Below are 21,278 nucleotides of genomic sequence, written 5' to 3' on the forward strand. Positions count from 1 at the left end.
TAAGTTGGTGCATATTTGTGATGACAAAAATAGAAAATGAACACACAAAACAAAATCCCAGCACGAAGGATAAGGGTAAGCTCATGGGGAAGGCAGGGCTGGTCTTTGTGAGGACAATTTGATTTTCTACCTATGCACACAGGGTTTTGAGTATAAATGCCAAATATAGACAGCAAGAAACTTGCAAGCACTGAGGGCATGTTACTGCCACTAATTCTTCCTAGTGTAATTTGCTAGAGAAGAGAAGCACACTCAAAGCTGGAATCACAGAGACATTTGACATTCAATCTGATAATGTATGTTTAAATACATTTAACTGCAGGACTAAGACAAAAGGATGTGGACACAGTGACAGCATTTAATGTTATATGCTCTGAAAATCTAAATATAATCAGCTAACAAAAAAGTTCTGAGAGAAAACAGGAAAGCAGAATTAGCTGGCTGGTTTTCTCATGTAAGTACACACTTATAAGAAAAAAAACTAGGAGTAAAAGAACTTCACTTTAAATTATACAATGAGGAGAAAAGAAGGAGTATATGAAAAGAATTATGAAGTTCTAGAAAATTCTATTATTTAGACTAGGAAATGAATAGACCATAGGTGAGGGAAGTAGGGAATATGTAGTGTTATTGATACACTGTAACAGTAATGCTGGTAAGTGAGTGAAGGTTCTGCAACACCAAAAGACAGTTCAAAAGTACAGTAAATAAAACAGAAACACAGAACTATATTGCTTATGCATATGAAATGTCTCTATGAACATCAAACAAAGTAACAGGAAAGAAAAGGAGCCTGGTATCCTTTATAATAATGTAAAGGGTTTGTTTCACTATTGACATGTTAGCTCTATCTGAGAAAAAAATAAAAGAGAGAAACAGAGAGAGAGATAGAAGAAAGGGGAGGAGGGAGAACAAAGGTTAGAGGGAGAGAAGGCTTGGAAAAAAATCTTTTAAACAGGTATGTTAATAATTATCAAGAAAAACAGATTCAAACAAAAATTTTAAAGCAAAGTTCAAGATCTTGATTCCATATTAGGTCATAAAACAAGAAAGAACACTTAAACTCCTTTTTCATGATAATGTCTAGATGGGTATGTTGAAAGAATCTGAATATCTTCTTCCCAACCACTGGCCATGAAAAACTCACTGAAGTCAATAAGCACAAACTTCATACTTTCTAGAAGTGCATGGCCACAAAAGTCACTTCTGATGCTCAGGGTGAAGAGTGGAAGGGTTATGTGGTTCGTCCAAATCAGTGATGGAGATGACAAGCAAGAACTGTCCATGAAGCAGGAGGTCTTGACTCATGGCAGAGTGTTGAGTAGAATTCTTGTTATAGACCAAGGAGAACTGGAGAAAGTTATGTCTGTTTGGGGATTTGATGTGGATACCAATCTGAACAAAGAGGGTAAATATTCCTCAACTGACAGATAGTACTGCATCTCAGGTATTGGGACCCAAAAGAGTTAACAGAATCCATAAATTTTTATAGTCTCTAAAGAACATGTTGGCCACCAACATGTCCAAAAGCTGTTAAACAAAGAAGATAAGAGGTTCAGGACCAAAGCACCCAAAATCTAGCTAGTATCTTGTTACTCCAAATGTCCTGTAACAAAAACGCTAATGAAGAAATAACACACTAAGGAAATTAAAACGGAGGCAGTATAATATGCCAAATTTTTGGCCAAGAGAATTAAGGACCACCCCCCAAAAGCCAGGAGCAAATTGCCAAGAGATGTCAACCATCCTTACTGAGATTTCTACTTCTGAATTCAGTCAAAATGTAAGATCTTTGGGGGTAACAAATAAATGATCAGACCTTGGAAATAAGGCGATACTTTGAAATGCCAAACGAACAAACACTTTTTAGTATCTATGCATTTGATAATGGTCAACTCTAATAAAGTAGAAACTACAAGAGGCAGGAGTAAAAAAATGAAAGAAAACAATGTTGTAAGTATAAAGCCTTTAATTGTCTCAGTTCCGCACAGTAAATGCATAGAAGGAACACGCTGACCCATATGGTACATATATACTTATTTTAAATATTTGTGTGTGTATGTGTGTGTGCCACCCATGTGCAGGAGCTGGAGTTACACGTGCTTGTGACCTACCTAATATGGGTGCTGGGAACAAAAATTAGGTCCTATGGGAAATTCGAAACAATCCTAAACCCCTGAACCACCTCTCTATCCCTCAATATGGTTTTATATGAAGAACTTTCTAAGAGTATGTGAATGCATGTGCACACATAATCACATACATGTGTATGTATATGTTTGTGTTCATACATGTGTGTGTGTATGTCCTTGTAGAAGCCAGACCAGACAAGGTATCTTCCTCATTTTTTTAACCTAACTTTTTGAGACAGAGTCTTTCATTGAACCTAGAGCTCTCAGATTCCATTAGGCTGACTGGTCAGCAAGATCCAGGATCCTCCTGCCTTGGCCTTTCCAGCACTAGAACTGCAGAGGTATGCCACAATGCTAGACTTAAAAAAAATAGGTGCTGAGGATCTGAATCAAGTCCTTATGTTTCCATGGCAAATGCCTTAATGACTAAGCTATCCCTCCAGGCCCTGCATAAGGAACTATTTTTTAAAATAAGTTTTTATATGAGCCAAATTTTTATTTCATAACCTAACAATAAAAAGTACACATGGAATAGTCAACAACAGGCCACAAAAGTACTCACCAAAATGAATGTCTAAACATGAACAAGAATGACCCCAATAGAGACAGCAAAGTGCATGGGAAAACTCATGAGGTCTCAACCCTGAATGAAGAACAGGCAACTAAGGGATGCTCTCCTGCTGAAAGCAGGAGAGATAGTTTTCCCCAGAGAAGAGCACATTGGTTATGCAATACCAAATGGTCAGCCTTGAAAACATACATAGAAGTAACAGTATACAGATTGAACAGGTTGTCTTTAGGAATATATAAGTATTTGCAAATTATGTATATGTATGTGGTGTATATGTATATTTATATTTATATACATATATGCATGAAACAGCAATTAATGGCAAAAGAGGCCATGAATTTGAGCAAGGAGGGGTATGGGGAGGGTTTACAGGGAGGAAAGGGAAAGGAGAAATGTTGCAATTATATTATAATTTCAAAACCAAAAGAAAAAAAGATACTTAGGAGAACCTGGTGATTAGTAAGTGCTCAGAAAACACAATTTGTTATTAGGAAAGACAATATTAATTTACTATTATTCAAAAATAGAAATAACACAAATATGATTCCTACAGATGCATGAAATATTGATAAATATTGTCAGCCCATGTTATCACTGGGAATTAGCAGTGACATATACACTATTAAACAAGTCTTAGACAAAAGGAAATTAATAAAAAATAAAATTGAATAATTCTTTTAAAATGGTAGTTATTAATTAAAAGGCTGGAAAAATAACAACTCCTCCAAAAGTGTAATGAAGAAATTAATAAAATCACAAGGAGAAATTAACAACTAATAATAGAAAAGCAGTCAATTAGTGAACAAGTAAACAAGTTGCTTTATCAGTATTTTTAATCAACATGGTGCAAACTATTAAGAAACTTAAGTTTTAAGATAAGACAGGATAATAAAACACAAATGCACAAAATGAGAAATAATGATGGCTAAAATATGTAAACACATGGTTCACATAAGAATACAATCCTCAGGGTCGACAAGATGGCTCAGTGATGATTTAGAGGGCTTAAGGATTGACGTGCAGATCCCAGGAGTCACATCATATGGATCACAAATACCTGTGGAAGAGATCAAAAATCCACTTCTGGCCTCTGTGGGGACCTGCACACACAGATGTACACACACACACACACACACACACACACAAACACACAAATAAAAGTCATTAAAATACAGTCCATATATATATATATATATATATATATATATATATTCAAGACAGCATAGCTTGTTTAATACTAGAAACTCAAACTACATTTAAAAACCATTTTCACCTTTAGCATCACAAAAAACTAAAAATTTAGGAATAATGAGAGAGTCTCACACCTCCTGGTATGAATAGAAAAGACAGCCTCGAGAGAGGAGAAGTCAGTGCAGTTCAACACTGTAAATGACTGTCTTGGTCCTGTTCTGTCCTCTGTAGGTGAAGCAGCACACAGCCAAAGTCAGTAACTATGTATTAGAGAAACTTACTTGATCCTTCTTTTATCATACACCAGTTACAATAATCCCTACGCAGGCCAGTGACTGCAAAATTGAACACAATCCAGATCACAATTGTTGCTGAGAAGCACTGGTCTCGGGATACATGTTCCCATGGAGCTTCCAAAAGAGGAAGGGACTGGGTATTAGGACTATCTTGTACTTCACTGGTACAAATTGACATAATTATGCTCTAATTGTATTTTGAGAGAAAAGTTTTATTTTAACAGGAAGGGTGCTATGTAGGAGGAGCTAAGGTGGGAGGAGTACTGAGAGGAAGAGAAGGAGTAAGGAGAGGAGGAGAAGAAGGAGAGGAGAAGCTAGGTGATGAAAGAGAGAAAGAGAGAGAAAGAGGGAGGAGACAGGGAGGCAGATGTTCACCTGTCTCCACCAGTCAAAGATAGTTGATATATCTAGGTTGGGTATTGGGTTACACTTCTGATTGAGCATTACCAAACTTATAAAACCCTTAATTAACATTTTTAAAAAGTGTATAAATGCACAAAGAAAAAGGGGGCATGAGATAGGGGTTTTCGGGGGGGGCGGAATGGGGAAAGGGGTTGGCATCTGAAATGTAAATAAAATATCCAATAAAAGAAAGGAGGAAGGGATTATAAGCCAGAAAGACCTCCTGGCAACTGTTTACTGTTGTACCTGGAAGAATAGGGTTTTGAATGCCAGTTCCAGGCTCTGGGCTCTCCAGACTTGTGAGACTGAAGCTCAGAAGGATTGGCTCTTATGCAGCTCACAGCTGAGGTGTCTCCAAAGTCCTGCACTCAGGGTAACTAGGGTGCTCCATCCCAGGTCATGCCCATGGTTTCCTTTAATGGTTCACACCTTTCTAAAACTTTCAAGTTACCATATAAATTTTTTTTCAAACAATGTGCCTGTTATTTTAGGAACAAGGCAAGAAAATAGTACAAAATAAACAAACTTGGTGGGAATGTGAAGTTTACTTGAAGCAAGTGAGATGGAATCTAAACTTTATTTTGAAGGACAGACACTTTCTCCCACATCATTTCAAGCATAAGAAAATGCAACTTCATGTCACTGAAATATAATCCCTGCAAATTTCTAACTCTCCTATAATTTTGTTTTTAAGTTATTTAGATATATGTAGTACATTTACTGATTCTAGCTTCAACTTTGAAAGTGCAGAGCACAATCTTTTTTTTAAAGATTCATTTATTTATTTTATGTATATGAGTAGACTGTAGCTGTCTTCAGACATACCAGAAGAGGGCATCAGATCCCATTACAAATGGTTGTGGGCCACCATTTGGTTGCTGGGAATTGAACTCAGAACCTCTGGAAGAGCAGTCATTGATCTTAACCACTGAGCCATCTCTCCAGCCCCAAAACACAATCTTACAAATAAACTACATTAAAAATTTCGTAATGCTAAATTTAACAGTGAATGATATTCATAAAGTTTTATTTCTAAACATATAAATGCTTGTTTATGTCTATTTTACATATTTAACAATTAAAATGGGGCAGGGAAGATGGCTCAGTTAGTAAAATGCCAGCCATACAAGCATGAGGCTCTGAGTTCAAATTCCCAGTACTCACATAAAAAATCAAGTGTGATGGTTCACACTTGTAATACTGGAGCTGGGCGTCTGGGCAGGATGGAGACAGGTGGATCCCCAGAGCTTGCTAACCAGCTAACCTAGCCAGTCAGTGAGCACCAGATTCAGTGAGAAGTCCTGCCTCAAAAACTAAGATGCACAACAATAAAGGAAGATATCTGATGTCCACCTCTAGCCTTCACATGCATGTGCACAAATGCATACACACAACACATGAACATGTACATATTTTACACATATACAGGAACAACTTTTGCATACTTTTAGAAAAGCAGTCGCCTATTTTTGTTTTGCACATTTTTGTGGATGTGGAAAGCTTGTAAGCTCCAGTTGCATTGGCCACAGTATAGAAAGTAGCCCTGTCCTCAGGGATACTCAGACTGAAGCCGTTGAAAGACCAGCAAGCCATGCAGCTGGGAAGACATTGTATTTCTGCCCCTAGTGATACTTAGGAATACCACCACTAAAAATTTCCTGAAGAAAATTTGCCCTTCCCCCCACCCCCGGAACAGGAAGAGGAGAAGCTCAGCAGCACAGCCTTTGACTGCAGCACCAGAAGGAATATCCTGGAAGCCTCAGGCATGCTACACTTGCAGTTTCTCTAAGCAATGGGATTTCTCCTGTGTTTCTTTATTGAAAAGTGCCCTTTATGCAGCCACTCCCACAGCCTAATAGTTCCCAGTATCTTTGCAGCCATATCACCTGCAAGGACCTTAGTACCACTGCATAGGTATAGTTGTGAGGGTAACTGATTTTATCACCTAGAGAACATGTGCTTAGTGAAGCTTTAATGAGCAGGAAGGTAAGTATTCTATGATTTCCCTCCACACGGTGGAATATGATGACCTGTATGTTTTCCTCAGAGGTGTTGAGATTAAAGCTCTAGCCTACACATGCCAGGTTTATGAGAAACTGTAAATTTGCTTCCTAGCACTAATTTAGGCAACACAGTGTTGTGTGGCACTCTTCGGCATTCCTTGTTTATATATGAGCTGCAAGTACTGAATGCCAGCTCCCTTTACCAGAAGCTGCATAAAATGAGAGTGCTGGAGCTGGACAGGGAACATCCTATACCTATCTCCACATTTCTAATTAAGGGGAGGAAAAAACAAAAGCAAGCAGATAGATTTCTTCCACTGCACTGGTTCTGAACCTATGAGTCGTGACTCCTTAAGGGGTGAATATCAAATATCCTGCCTATCAGATGTTTACATTATAATTCATAAAGTAGAAAAATTATAGCTATAAAGTAGCAATAAAACAGTTTTATGGTTGAGGGTTCACCTCAATATGAGAAAATTTATTAAAAGGTCACAGCATTAGGAATGTTGAGAAATCTGTCCTAGTGTCTGCATAAGTGGCCAGAGGCTTATAGATATTCAAGTCCCAGTTGTTACTGGGAGGCTATGGGTTAGGCTGTGGAACACACTAAAACATTCCCTTGTCCATCAGGAATGTCAGCACCATTCTTTATCCATCGTGGTGTCTTCTGTGGCACAGATTATCTCTCCAGGAAGAGATATAGCATGGGATGGTAAGAAGAAATGTCATTAGCAATCTCTGCTATTCTGTCTAGAAAGGAAGAGCATACTATTCAGGTAATGAGGCAGCCAGATACTGAACTAGACACAGACTAAGCTTTATGTCACCTTGTATGGAATACACAGAAACTCAGTCATTGGGTGATTTTAATTGCCCTAAACAACGAGACACAGATTTAGCTACAGATGATAATACATTTGTCCCAGGAAAATCACAAAAGATCTAAAAAAGAAAGAAACACAAAAAATACACTATTAAGTAAAAATTAGCCATTGTATTGAACCCTTCTAGACTCTCCTCTATACAAATCACCACAAAAATATATCTATATGTGTATATATATGTATGAATACCTTTATACATACATATATGTATTCATGTATAGGAATACATTTATGTGTCAACTATATAAGTTATATCTGCATGCAAATTACACTTCCATATCTAAACACATACACAAAATATAAACATGTATGTTCATGATTTGTAACAGAGTAACTGCCATAGGCTATGTCCAGTGATGTAGGGCAGGTTTTTTTGGTTAGGATTATGCATTATGGTGAAAGATTATACCTCAGTTCAGTTTCTCTCAAGAGGTGTGCCTCTGATCAAGGTATTTGTCTTAATAGCTTTGTCTCTGTTGTGGAGAAAATAATGGCACCTCTACATAGTAGGTGTGAGAAAAAATAAATTCATACACTTAATTTCTAGCAAATGGCATGGTAAGCCCTCAACAAATGCTAAGAATTGAATGAAGCACTCAGGTCAGCCATTCATAAAGAAAAAAATGTTTTAAGAAGAAAAAAGTCTAATCAGATAAACTTTGACCAACACAGAAGATCCTCACAGACTACAATATATTCTCATAAAGATAGTTTTGGCTTTAGCAGCTGTAATGACCATAGTTAATTTGGGGATTCAAAACACAAGAAACACTCAAGAATTAGGGATGAATCAGTACTATTTTAAATAGTATATTTATTTATATTATTATATACAAATTCTATTATCTTTAAATAGGTGCAGTACCAACTTTTCCTGTTTCCCTTCCAGGCCTCTGTCCTGTTCAGTACGCCCAAAGCGGGATTTCACTGCTCAGTCTTTATCTTTCTCAAGATCAATATAATAGGCTGTTAGACAAGAAGAAGCTGGACAGGGACTCTAGTTGGCTTTTCCACATAATACAAGGTGATGAACAGAGGGTGTGGGCAGCTGGAGAGGCCAGTAAATCATTTGCATTGACGGCATCTGACTTCAAATATTTAACAAAGCAAAACAGTCTGGGTCATATGGACAAGAAAATTCATTTTTCTCTTTTTGCCTCATAATACATTTCATCATTTAAGTTTTATTTATGTTTTCTTCAAAGGCAATGTCACCACATGTGGAAGAAATTTCTGCATATGAGCTGATACCTACCTAATTTCTTGATTTCCACCCCAAATTTAAAAATGTTCCTATCCACTGGTTAGTATGTGGCTATGAACTCTCTTTCTCTCTATCTCTACACATGCACACACACAGAGTGGGTTTATTATAACATGAACCAGGTCTATTCTGTCAAGGAGCTAGATGTAACTAATGGATACAAAAAGAAGCACTTTGAGGTAACCAAGGACCCTGACCTGGAACAACCCCCACGCCCTCTGCCTAGACCTCCCTAGACTAACCTTGGCTTGATCAAATTTCCAATGGCTACAGAATAGCCACCATTGATCTTGCAAGTGACTGGGCCACCTCTCCTGAGGCAGGTAAGTGTTGCTAAAGGGACTCTGCTCACCACAGCCATGAACATCCCTCCCCAAACACCTTTCAACTCATCAGGGATTTTTTTTTTCCCACTGCTTGTTACTCACAATAAGCACATAGCTGCCCTTTTAAACTACATAACTAAAATCTACCTATTTTCCATGACACACCAGCCAGGAACTCACTGCTCCAGCTGCCATCTATTATTTCCTGATAAGATCAGTAGCCATACCTACTGTTGAAGTATTTGTTTGTCTTATGAATGGGTGTCATAAAATTTAATTACACCACCTTATCCACAATCACTGAAAAATTAAGTCACACCTTCACATGCATGGGGTATTATTTATCCCCAAATCAAACAACAATACAGGAATCTAAAGCAAACCACAGATTTATGTGTTTTCCATCCATGACCTAGTCTTTCTCACTTAACTCGTTCTGGTTTCCTGCCTCCCCCCTGGATATTTATATCAGATTTCTTTGTTGGTTTTTCCTGCTGTAGGTCATGCACATACTTCATCAAGGTAGATGTGAGGGCTGCTGGTGGCTCAGCTGAGGTTTGTGACATCTGTTGAAGTCAGTCAGTTTATCCAGTTCAGTGACATGCCATGAGTTCTAAGCCCACACCTTTTCCCAGGCAAGTTTGATTATCCACAAGATGAAGACACAGTTTGTAACAACCCCCCACACAGCACGGCAACCTTTATCTCTCCCCAAAACCAGGAACTAATAATAAAATTCAGTTTTGACTTTGGAACATTTCTGTCTTCCCTGTATCCCAGGGTACAGATCATCTCCAATGAACACGATGATATAGTGGACAAACATCAAATCCAGTGTCAGAGACCTGACTGGACCACATGACTGGGTGTCATTCTGGACCTCTGCATATTTCTAAGCTTCAGTTTTTCTTACTGGACAATGAGGATCAACACACCTCCCTTTTAGAGTGCTTAGAAGATTGATAGACTATATAAACCAACTTCTTCATAGGGAGGCTCAAGAGACCCTGGTGGTCTGTGCTGTCTCTTCTGCAGTCTTCACCCAGCCCCACCATCCCCATGACTGTACTCCTACTTTCTCAGATGAGAAGTTGCCAATTTCTATTCATTTCCATTAATAAAATTTCTTAAATACTCCTTCTAACTAACTCATATCACAGAAACTCAGAACCATAAACATGTTGTTGGATCAGGACCAACTTGGGACCCAAGATGGCAAAATGAGTCAACTTTTTCTCAGGAAATGAGGGATTAAATGTCAAACCAAACTTCATGAAAGATAAATTCATGAATGTGTGTCAGGAACTTTAAAACTGCTCATGCTTTTGATACTATAATTTCTCCTCTAATAATTTATCATGTTTAGGATATAAATTTTAAAGGTTTGCATATATGATGTTTATTGTAGTATTATAGTAGTGAAAATTTGAAAGTAATCAAAACACTATAACTGTGTAATAAACAATAGGCAATTATCAAAAATTATGTTTAAATTATGTTTAATTTCATAATGACATTGAAAAACACAACTTGATTCAAAATTGTGAGTATATCAGCTTTAAAAGTATATTGTATAGGAGATACTCAGATCCAGCAGTTTGCTTCTGAGTGTATGGATGCAGAATGTATATATGCAGAGACCAGGTCAGATATGTGCATACCTCCATTCATAGCAGTATTATTCATAACACACTGATGGAAGCAGCTGAAGTCTCCATCAGTGGGTAAAATATATTGAACTACGAACACAATAAAATATATCGTATACTAATAGAACAGAGTAGTATCCAGTCCTTAAAAGGAAGAAAATTCTAAAACTCTCTGTAAAATGGATGAAATCTGGACATATTGTGCTGAAGTGCAGTATCAGATAACACTGATAGTCAGACTGGTGGCTTCATCTAGCATTTGGATGCAGCCTTGACAGAGCTACTACAGATAGTTCTGGGGTCCATGAAGAGAGCTGCAGATAGAGGCTTGTTCATGATACTGAACCAATTCCCTGGTTACAATTAGGAAAACAAAGAGTTGAGCAGAACCCCACTCTAAACACATATTGGTTAGGAAATGCACATGGTAAGTGCACATGGAAGAAGGTAAAGACATGCAAAGAAACAATTCTCTCAGCACATAGAGGAGAGTACAGTCTCTCAGGCATGGAAGTGATGTATAAAGGAGATCACCAGGTTTCCAAAAGAGAACCCAGCCTACAGCATCCCCCAGGGAGAAGTCAACAAGAAGAGACAGGCCTTCTCCCAAATGTCCCTCGCTTGGAAGAAAGATCAGGTATCACAAAAGAAGGCCAACTTCTTGAGAGCTCAGCAGTGCCTGCTCAGGAAACAGATCACTTCCCTTCTTTCTCCCTCCTTCCCTTCCCTTCCCTTCCCTTCCCTTCCCTTCCCTTCCCTTCCCTTCCCTTCCCTTCCCTTCCCTTCCCTTCCCTTCCCCTTCCTTCCTTCCTTCCTTCCTTCCTTCCTTCCTTCCTTCCTTCCTTCCTTCCTTCCTTCCTTCCTTCTAGACATGGTCTCACTAAGAAACTCAAGCTATCCTCAAACTCAAAGCAATCCCCCTGCCTCAGCCTTCCAAATATTGGGATTGTGGATGCACCCCACTAAGCCCAGCTCACAAACAATTGTCTATAAAGATTTTTTACATAAAACAATTAAAGTACTGTCAAAGAATCTAAAAGAGGTTAAAATATTAAAATCCATGTGGTCTATGCTATAGTAAAAACACATGATATGTATATATACATATATACATATACACACACAAACACACAAATAATATATTTTTGTAATCCATACATACATGAAACATTGAAAGACAACTATAGCCAGGATTACCAGTGACTTGTGAAACTTGAATAGGAAAGTTATCCTTTTATTTCATTATTTTTATTTTCCTATACTCCGCAACATTTCTCCTACAAACATATCACTCTACAGTGCAGAAAGAAACGTGCTTCTTTAAAACTGCCAGTTCTCATCTACTGTCTGTTTTCTTTAATGGAGTAGGCTGGTTAGCTGATATGTATGAGGTCCAAAGCAGGTTCTTCTTTTTAAGAACTTGCCCTCAGTTTTAACAAGGCAATTTCAGCCTTGCGGTCATCATAAAAAGCCTCTCACTGGCACACAGGCACTGCTAAAGAGTATTTACAAGCTCTCTGAATCTCGTATATGAGTTTATGGCTGTTGTAATGTGGGACGCCTTTCTACAGTCCCATGAGCTATATTTGGGCTTTTACTGGAGCCAGGCAAGTCAAGCTGAAGCTTCCCGTAGCAGCAACAGAATGCAGTTAAGGGAGCGGAGCAGTCACAGCAGAAGCCTGCCATCACAATTCTGCAGTCTGTTCATAGCCCAGTGATTCTTTCTCTGGCTTTTGATCATGCATTGGTAGGGGCTCAATATAAACAAGAGCCTACTTCTGAAATCTGAGCTCAGGATTCACTCCTGTTAGGGAACCTCCCCAAAGGACTCCTCCAGATTTGAGAAGTTAGTCCTACAATTTAATGCATCTTTACAAGGTTATAGTGAAGATTTGTACCTTTATGCAGTTTCCTCACAGGGTCTAAACAGTACTCAGCAGGCTTTCCTAGTGCCTTTTGTTCTGTCTGGCCGGTTCCCAGCAGGAAATCCCAACATTTGTGATAAATGGACCTCAGGCAAACCAGCAGATCCTTTGTGCACTGTGCATATATCACTTAATCTGTTTAGATGTCATCACTAATCAGAGTAAACTCTAAGCAAGCAAGGACTTCATTCTGGAAAAGATCTACAGGGTACCACCCAGTTGCCTTCTGTCTTCAGTTCATGCTCAGGTTGTCGTGCTTTACCTCAGCTAGCTCAAGCTCCAGAAACTCCCTTAGCACACCATGGCCTGCTGGGCAGATGCCTTTGCACATATGGTGATTCTTCCTCCTCCAGATGGCAAATTTGGTATCCTTCCAGACCCAGATCATCATATGATAATATTAATACATTACAACATGACACATTCTTTTAAGTGTCTTCCAACCAGTAACTAATTTTTATCTTTTCTTTTAACCAAGTGTTGAACAGGTTTTGTAATCATTCCTTTTTGTTTTGTTTGTTCTGCTGCCATATATCACTGATTTCCTGTTCTCATTTTAACAGCATGTTTGAGCTTTTTGGTTGATTCTGCAAACCTTTTAAAATTCAGGTCTTTGATCTCAATGGTTAGGAGACAAATGAAAGAATACTTAGATTTCTTATGAATCTGATGCCAACCCAATCTTCTATAAAAAATTCCAGGTCAGCTCAGGCTACACAGAGAAATTCTATCTTAACAAATAGTAATAATAATAATAATAATAATAATAATAATAATAACAAATAATCTTAATATTGTTTTAATTATCAACATGAATGTGGTTATAAGTTCAGTGGTTATAATGGTATTATAAATCTTCTATGAGAGAGATCAAAGTAGAACAGACCTAAATAAAAAAGATGCTGCTAAATTGAATCAATCTACATTTTTGATGACTTCAGGTTGCTGGACCAAAGACATGCTATTTTGGAAGAGAGGCTGTATTTATGTTAACAAGAAAGAAAAAAAAAGGCTTTGGGCTCCTTCCAAAGTACTAAGGATCAAATTTGATGGAAGAAGACCCCTGAAGATCTTAGCTACAGACAGGAAAAAAATCAAAATGACCAAAAAAGACAGGTAACATAATTTGCTGATCCTTCTATGTGGGAACAGCCCTGAAACTGAGTTATAAAAATGTCTCTAGCCAGACTTAAACTATACATAACTAATGGATCTTGCTGGCTATAGCAGAGTACTCAGAATTCCTCATGCCATATAAAAGATGGCATGAATAAAAATTTATATTACAATTTGTGTATTGATCGAACTAATTCATAAAAAAGACATTTGTCTTTAACCTGCTCAAACAATGAACAAAAATTCATCATGAACTGATCTATGTACCTTGCACATTCCATGCCAATATCTCTATAGAACTAAGGTTGTAAGGTTGATATATTACAGAAAGAAACACCAAGAGTGCAGCCCTGACAATATTCACCCCCAGGGATGCTGAAATAACCTGCTATTTCAGCTCCCTGCCTGATCCTGCCTGATCCTGCCTGATCCTGCCTGATCCTGCCTGATCCTGCCTGATCCTGCCTGATCCTGCCTGATCCTGCCTGATCCTGCCTGATCCTGCCTGATCCTGCCTGATCCTGCCTGATCCTGCCTGAACTGATGCTGTTCCCAGAGACTTGCTTCAAGAACAGCTTCAGAAAGGGCTACTAATCTCCAATGACCTTAGTTCATCCAGTCTTTCTGATGGATCCAATTAGGACTTTAGTTAAGCCCTGAACTTTCTCAACATGTAAAGACTGGACAACAAATAATACCAGCTAGCTTTATTTTGACTTAACCATTTTTCCAATTTTTGGACCTAAACATGAATTCTTCACCCCAATTCAACAGAAAGCAATTATTAGAAGACTGTTGTCCCAATCTGTTAAGTTGGGGTGGATGGTTTGGTTATTTTATAAATTATAGATATGTTGTCATATAAGAGATAACTTACAAATAATTATGGTCTTGGATGGGGAGAAACAAAACAGGGATTTCTTTCTTTCTTGGGTAAAGGAGAAGGGGTTGAAAAGAAAAAAGGGCAAGAGTAATATAAGAAATTAGACAAACAGAGATAGATAGATGGATTATTATATATATTCTTAAACAAAAGCATTTTATAGCTATAATCTTACATTGGTAGAGATCTTTATATTTTGACGCAGAATTAAAGTTATATTTTCTTACATTGATACAAAGTTTTGTATATTGATTCAGGTTTAAGGTTTCCACTGGTATAAATCTTTGTACATTGATACAAAATTTAAGGTTAATTTTGTTACTTTTAGATAGGTATTGTGCTTATGCAACTCATTTAAAATACAAGGCTTAGTCCCAGTCCTTTTAATAGCTACTATTACAAACTGTTTAAAATAATTAAGTAATGCAACTTAATAGATAGTCAAACTCATGGTCATATTAGATATAAATTTTGTTAATTACAATAAAATGTTTTCAAAGTTATTCAAATAGTAAATAGCTAGAAATAAACAATATTTAACAATTCAGATATGCTATAAATAGATAAATGGGCTTCAAAAGCACCAGAGATCCACAAAATATAACATTTTAAATCATTTCATTATTAAAAAAATCTTTTGACTATGAGATAGTTCTGCTCCTAACAGTACCTGAATTCCACTTCAAAAAAGATGATGGACATGAATTACCTCCATATAGAGTTGTTTCAACTGTGGCAAGCTAGCCACTGGACAAGAAATGCCTTAACTTTATCTGCAGACAAAATGCTGTCTAAAAAGGACTAATGGGCACTTCACTGTCTGTCAGATGTTTTGGGCCAGAAGGTTGAAGATAGATGCTCTAACATTATAATGAATATTGAGGACTGCCCGGGCAGTTTCTCTGTTATTTCTGTGATTTTTGGAAGCTATGTTTCTGCACCTCCTGCATACACAAATAATATTTATTCCTTCTGAAATCTCTGGTGGAGTTGAAGACTAGATAGTTATAGTCTCATAATTAAACTTAAGTTGTTTAGGATTTTAAAAGATGGTTTTAGGATGGTAATACAAGTTAAAAATCAAAGATGATTTAGGTACAAAATTGTAAATTCATTAAGCTAGGATAGATGATAAAATACTTTATCCAAATTGTCAAAATGGATGTTATAATTTTTATAAGTGTTATAATTGTATTCAATTTATATCTAAGAGAAAAGGAGTCTTATTGGACTAGAAAGGAGAATTACTGAGGTTTGGTCTTTTGCTATGTATTATAATATTAAGTGTGGACCCACAAGACCTGGTTGCCCCAAAGATGAGATTCTGAATATAGACCCAAATGATACTATGTGCCCTTGCCCCAAGTTATTTCTGATTGGCAAATAAAGATGACAACAGCCAATAATGGGCAGAAGAGAAATTTGCAAATTTTAGGGTTCCCAGGTCTTGAAGGTCAGGAGAGAACCATGAGGGAGAGAAGAAAATGAAGGAGGAAGAGAGAGAGACCATGGGTTAGATGATTCATGAAAATATGGCCCTAATGGCTGGCCAATAGGAGTTAAGAGTAGCCCAAATGAAACAGTAAGTAATAACTTGAGCTTATTGATAGAAAAGTAGATTTTAATCACTCAAAGTGTAGTTACTTGCTCAGCTCTTATGCTATTTAAGGCTTATTGTAAATAATAAAAGTTGTATGTTTTTTATCTGGGAATGGAATGGTCAAAGTGGAATATAAACCCTGGATTGGGATTAAAATTTTCAAAAACACCCTTATGTATTTGTTAAATAAAGAAAATGGCCAGCAAGTCCCCAGAGTTTTTCTATAGCATATTCATCTAGGTTTCATCCCAGCACAATCTACATTCTTAGCTCACTGTGCTACAAGAGACCATCAATCTCAGGACCATCCCTCATCTCCAGCCTCTTCTGCTGGTTAGAAGGATTTCTCTTTTCATTATGGCTGAATGTGTTGAGCACCTTCTTGCTCTTCCCCACTTTGTCTTTTACTTAGGTTATTCCCTTGCTATTTCAGGTTTAGTATTCTTCTCCATTGAATCAGAAACAAAACCATCCTGAAGCTGTTCCTTCTGATGTTGCTTAAATCCTGGATTGGGACCCCCTAAATATTTTATTCTTCTGTTATTTCAATATTGAGCAAGAAATATAAGACTATCAAATCTCCTCTTTTAGTTCCTATTATTTTCTGTGTTCTCATTTTGACAACTCTTCTGTCACATTTACAGCCTCTCATATTACTAACCATCATCTTAATCTATACTTCCATTTTTTTTTTTGAATATATGTCTTGCCTTCTAAGAGTTATACTCCTGTTTTTCTGGAAATAAACTCCTTGGTCTTATTCTGAATAAAAGTCATCTTCATTTTTCATTCCATCTTTGCTCAATAAAAGTATCCTCATTTCTGGACTGGAGAGATGGCTCATTGGTTAAGATCATCAGCTGTTCTTCAGAGGACTCAGTGCATGGAACTAGGGAGTTGGCCTGGCCTAGCTGCCTTGAGAGGCATGTGTCATGGGTTTTTCAACAACAACAGCCAATAATGGGCAGAAGAGACATTTGCAAATTTTAGGGTTCCCAGGCCTTGAAGGTCAGGAGAGAACTATGAGGAAGAGAAGATGAAGGAGGAAGAGAGAGACACTATGGGTTAGATGGGTCATGAAAATATGTCCCTAACAGGCTGGCCTGTTTTTCAGATTAGAGACCATGGCTCATGGGGCACACTGTGCCTTCTAGTTCCTGAGAGACCAAAGTAATCTCTCAGGCAATAAAGCATTCATAGCACTTTCTATTTCTCTGTTATGTTCCCTTCAAAGTTAAGGAAGTATGGAAGCCTGACAGGGCAATTGGTCTTAGACATTAATCTTGTGTGCCCTGTATAGCTTGTGAACACTGAATCCTGGAAACTACAACTGTACTGAGCCTGGAAATTGCCACTATATTTTATTTCTGATAAGGATGCAAAAAGTCTTATTAGTCTAAATAAAATTGCCACAGTTTTGCTCCAACTAGCTGGGTTTAATTCCTTGAGGCCATATCAGGTTACTTTGGTGTGGTGAGCAAACAAGTAAGTAAGTGTGTAAGTAATTAAGACCTTGCTGTGCATACTTACTTACAACTCCAGTTCAGTACCTAGTACCCATATGTGTCAGGCTGCATGTCTGCCTCACTGCTGGAGCACTGCTGGCAAGCTACTCAGGGGAGGCAGAATACCGTCAATGATAGGGGTCCCAGGCTGTATTTCCTGGGTGAGAAACAGCGTGGTCTGAGACAGATGCTGTGGTTCTCAGTCTCCTGTGTACCCAAATGCTGTTGGGGTACCATGGGGAGTTGAGAACCGGGTCTGAGAATCTGTGTTTCCCCTACACACCAGGCAGGAAAGGAATAGCTGGGACAGGTCCAATCCAGTTTGGTTCTCAGTGAGTGCCAAGAGTACAGAAGGGCTGGAAGAGACGAGGCCTTCTCCAGGAGATTTAGGTGTGGCTCTTTACAATGAAGGCCTCCCCCCAATAGTGATCCTTGAGGAAGGAGAGAGTCCTTGCCTGTCCAAACTGCTTTATTAGAAGGCAGATGTAAATGCATATATCTTACTCAGAGTGAGCCAGGGTGGGATTACCTTTTCAGGAAGGCATGCCCAAGAAGGAAAGCTCATTGGCTGAACACTTGGGGGCTATCTAGATACCTCATTACCATGGACAATTCCAGGTTTTTATACATGACTGATTGCCATGGTCCTCTCAGTGGGGTATCATGGTTGCCTGTTCCAGTTTAGCAGGGAGCCAGCTTTATGCTTACTGTTTTCAATTATGAGATTTCCAGGGGTTTAGGCTGGCTCAACTTCATGAGTTCTTCTGGTTGGTGGAAAGGTCCACTTGCCCAACACATAAGTCAGTTCACAACCATTTGTAACTTCAGCCATGAATCCAATTCCCTCCTCTGGCCTACTCAGACAACCAGATTCTCATGCATAATTACAAATAAAATACCCAAACACAGAAAAGAAATAAATTATAATTTTAGGAAGTATTCTCATCCCCAACTTAAATTTACAACACAATATTATGCTGAATAGGCATGTTATTGAACATTGACAGGGATGACAAGTTACTTATCCTTGTAGAAAAGTAAGAACTCTTGAGTGCATAGCAATTATATAATTGCCCAAACTAAATAAAGGTGCTGACTAATAAATGAATGTTCTTATGAAAGCATGCTGTGCCATGCTAGAGCTAAAACCACAACTATTATTGTTAATACTTTATTAATGTCTTGGATGCTGATGACATAAAGCTAAAAAGAATAACAAATACTTTCAACACAAATCACTTTGTTAAAAATTCTCAGTAGGTCATATTGATAAACTGAGTAAAGCAAGACATTTTAAAGGGAACAAATATAAAGTTTGAGTCAGACAAAAACCAGCAATAACTCTAGGGCAGGGTTGAATTGAGCTAGTACTTCCCATTATCAACACAGTGTGATTTCAGATTGTCATACAATTGCCAACAAAATTCAGTACAATCCTAGGAAAAGTTTAAAATCTAGCTTTAGAGTAAGGGGGATAGTGCTATTCTTCTTAGTATGCAGCCAGACAAGACCATTAAAACAAAGCCTAGGTTCAGCTGACACATTTTAAGAATGGTTAAATCCAGAACTCAGAAAATTGAAGCAAGAGTGTTGTGAATTGGAGTTCAGCCTGGACTACATAGTAAGACTATACCTCAAACACAACAATAACAAACCAAATCATTGGGATTATAGCTCAGATCATAAAAAGAATGCTTGAAATAAACAGGAATATTTAGACTGAAAAAAAGTTTATAAGATTCAAAGGGAACAGGACTTCAGCTAAGCATAAGAAATATAGTTAGGTCCTCATCTTAAATAGCATGCAGTCAAGATGGTTAGGAGCAGGTGTTTAATTGGTAATAAATGATTATTTTTGCCTGGTATAGCCAGGGCGTTTTCATAAAAGAAACAAAGCTATAACTGCACCTCAAAGAACAGGTAGGATTTCAACAACCAGCAGAACAGGTCTTTTGAAGCACAGGGAACCACACACATGAACCTCTAGCCAGGAGTTAAAGCAGCAGGTCAAATAGGATACAGAAGATGAGCAAATAAAGACAAGTGCACAGCTAAACTCTAAGTCTCTGCCTAAAAGTCATTTCTTCAGAGATGCTTTTCCTGGCCTCAAACTCTCAGTCTAAAGCATATGCTATATACTATGCCATCTCCTAGTGAGCTATACTTATGTTCAGATTTATAGTTTGTAGTTCATATTTATGTACATGTGTTTGTATGAGCGTATGAACCAGAATGTTGAATGATGCATATGTGTGTGTGTGTTTGTGTGTGTGTTATACCATGCATAAATATTTCTTAGAAGATAAAGAATATTAGAACTGATAACAATTTAAGTAAAGGTCTTAAAAAAGAAAAGTAGATGAACAGGCCCAGTAAAAGCATGGTGCTGTGAAATACACAACAGATAGAAATAACTTAAATAACTTCCATGTGTTTGTGCAATAATATTGGTAAATATTATAGGGTCACTGTTATGACTCAAACAGCATACAAGAACTAAATCCTTTGTTCATTCAATGAATATATATTGAACAGACACTCACAAGAGATTCCTAACCCAGTCTTTAAGAAGTTTAAGTTTCTCTGAAATTTACAATGGTAAATTTCATGACCTGTCTTCATAATACACTGGTAGAAAATGTAAGAAACATTATGGGAGCAGCCAACCACTCATTGATTTAATTTAAGGTCCACTCCATGAGATGAAATCTGTGTGTGACAATGCTTGGGTGACCAAAAACCTGAGAATAGATAAGCCATGAACCTAGGGTAAAGCCAAGTACTATTGTCCTGCTAAAGGAAGATGCCAACAAAATGACTACTAGTGACATTCTACTAAAGCCATAGACCAATGTCTCACTGAGCCACCATCAGAGACGCTCCCATTAGTACAGGAACTAATACAGAGACCCACAATTGAATAAAATACAAAGAGTGAGAGACCTTGAAATATTCAGTCCTGTATAAAATATCTCCATCAAACTCCTTTTCTCAGGGCTCACAAAACTATGCATAAGAGGAGGCATAAAGCTTGGAAGAGCCAGAGTGGACAGCCAAATGACAGCCAAATGAATCAGGGTCTTCCAGATACATCAAGACTGAGGGACATATAAATTCACAGAGACTCTGTCAGTATGTACAGAGCCTCCATGGGTCTAAGCCAGATGGGATCTCACTACTAAGAGCAGAAATGAGCATGAGTTTCCATCCCTAGACAAAAAGCTATATCCAGTTGACAACCACTTCCAAAGAAAAAGTTAGTTTTCTCCAATGGACTCTCATCAGGTATACAAACCACATTGAAGAGCAGGCTCTGTACCCAGGTGTAGATAACTAACACAAAATAAACTTAGTGATGTCTTTGGAGGCTTTTTGTTTCATAGTGCTTTGCTGAGACCTTTTTTTAAAAATTTACTGGTCTTTTCAAATTACTGTCCAGAAAAGGACACACTTGCAGAATAGTCGACTGATTATATCTGCCTAGACAGAGTAATTAGCCCTTAATAATTCTGCAGCACTAAGGTCTGT

Source organism: Arvicanthis niloticus, chromosome 4, assembly GCF_011762505.2.
Source record: "Arvicanthis niloticus isolate mArvNil1 chromosome 4, mArvNil1.pat.X, whole genome shotgun sequence".
In the NCBI taxonomy this organism is placed as follows: domain Eukaryota; kingdom Metazoa; phylum Chordata; class Mammalia; order Rodentia; family Muridae; genus Arvicanthis; species Arvicanthis niloticus.